The sequence below is a fragment of the Lichenostomus cassidix genome, chromosome 1 (genome assembly GCF_008360975.1).
Source record: "Lichenostomus cassidix isolate B80296 chromosome 1, HeHo_3.0, whole genome shotgun sequence".
Lineage (NCBI taxonomy): Eukaryota > Metazoa > Chordata > Aves > Passeriformes > Meliphagidae > Lichenostomus > Lichenostomus cassidix.
Genome location: NC_139479.1, coordinates 89,580,978 through 89,583,218, shown reverse-complemented (window position 1 = coordinate 89,583,218; position 2,241 = coordinate 89,580,978).

The window sequence follows — 2,241 nt, the reverse complement described above, 5'->3', positions numbered from 1 at the left end:
GTCCAGTCCCAAAAGTCAAGCTCTTCTGTCCTGTGAACAACACATGTCAGAGGTGACTGAGGCAGATCCTTTCTGATGCATTTGTGCACCTCCTGTTGCAACAACCTGCTGCTTTTCACAGTGATGCAGCCTCTTTCTAAAATGACCAGTCTCTCCTCCTGCCTATCTTCATCCCCCTAAAATGCGTTTGTGGTGTACAAATTAATAAATATTTTCATTCACTCCTGTCTCTGTGATCCCAGCTTCCCCAGTCTGCATCTGTTCTTTGCTTGTTAACCCTTTGCACACTACCAAATGGGACAGGAGCTCTCTAGAGCAGCTGTTTTTATTTATCTGATAGTGTACTACTTAGTGCCAGGAGATTTAATCTCTTGTTTGAACCTTTCATCAAAATACAGCAAAATAAATCAATAATATTTATACTTTTTTATCACTGCCAACAGCACTGTGTTAAAAAAGGCTCTTTTTAATAACATGTACTTTCCTGTAGAGTGGCTCTTATGAAATACGTCCTTGTCATTTTTCTGGGACTGTTCAGCAGGAGATGCCAGACAGGTTAATTATTATCATTTATTTGTTCAGGAACGATCATAAAAGTTGTCTGCAGCAGAAAGCACACACTCCTTGTTGCCAAAAAGCAGATGCTGCATGACTAGAAGCTGAAGGCACCTGCTCACCTTGCTGTGATGCTTCCGCCTTCAAGCTAGAACCACCTCTCTCAGAAGTCAGCAGAAAATTTAGTCACATTGCCTTGTTCTGTCCTTCCCCACTCTGGTGCATTGGCTAGAGAGGGTGCTAATTTTGGACAGCCACTGAATTTGTGATCTGACCTTTTATTCAGCAAGGGTAGGGCAGTCCATCAAACCCACATAAGCCCCAGCAGAACAAGCCTCAGGAAGAGCAGATGGTATCAGACAGCAAGATAAAAGCTCTGACCAGAGTCATAGCCTTCACAGCTACTGGGCATCCTTGTCCTTTAATAAATCTTTAACCCAAAGCCACCAGTGCATTTCCACTGTGTAAACATTAACTTTCAGGTCAAAGGGAACATAGATGTGCATGGGTTAATCACCCACTATTTCACTTCATGCTCTTCTGAGTCAAAAATATGACTGAATTTTAAGTTGGTTTGCTCACACAGTCCAGACTTCATTTGATCTAGTCAAGAAAGAGCATGTGTTTTTATTTATGAGCTTGTCTTGGGTTCAACAACTTTTCGAGAGAAGTCCCTGGTGATATTCTGAGAATAAACTTCCCTGTGCAATTTCAATAGGTATGGAACTAGAATTTCTGTGCACTGATAAGCCCAAGGGGCACAACAAGCTGTACCTTGGCAATACAGTGCCAAAGCAGGAAAAAGAAAACACATTTCTGTACTTAAAGGTATCTGCAGCAGGGCTTGGCTAAGCAGCTGAACTGCCAAAGCTAGATTTCATAGTCTCTTTGCTGCCATAGATAGCTCTGATCATCTAAACCGCCTTCCCTACAAGTACGCTGGAGGACTTGTATGCCTTTCCCAAAACTACCAATGCTATCCTGAAAAAAACCAAATATTGACAAATCTGCTTTTTTTCCCATTAACTGTGTCAGGCATCATCACTCTCAGTGTTAGGGAGCTACATCTCATTTGAAGATGTGTTTTAAGAGTCAGGTCCTGAGAACTGCTGTTCACTGCAGCTTTGCCTGCACAACTGGAAATCCCTTACGCTGCTCACATGGCCACTGTTTGTCACAGAGACTCTACTTAACTTCATTGTGTCCTCAAGTGCCATAAAGAAATCTATTTTCCACTTACTGACCAGATGTCATAATAAACCCACAGTAGCACAAGTGGATAATAAATACTAATACTTGTGACTACATGTCACAGGCCCTCACTAGGTGGGAGAGCTTTGCAGTTGATATCTGAAATTAAAGATTGGGACTGATTTTATTTTCCTTCCCCTCCTTCACCTGACACTTATGTGATGTTTTTTTTGTAAAATCCCTGTGTGTCTGAGGACCTAACACACAGTGCTGCAGCAAAGCACACCCTAGGAAAGCTCTACCTCTGCACACTTCCTGGCAACTTGCCGGCCAGTGACAGGTTCATCAATAATGATAATGACTTTTTGTCGAAGCAAACTAGTGCACTAAGCCACACACTTGCTCAACCCTGTAAAGGAATCAAAGTAACCAGCGTCTTCCTAAGGTGAGTGAGACAGAAACATGACTTCTAACAAGAGGAGCTGACTAACAAAA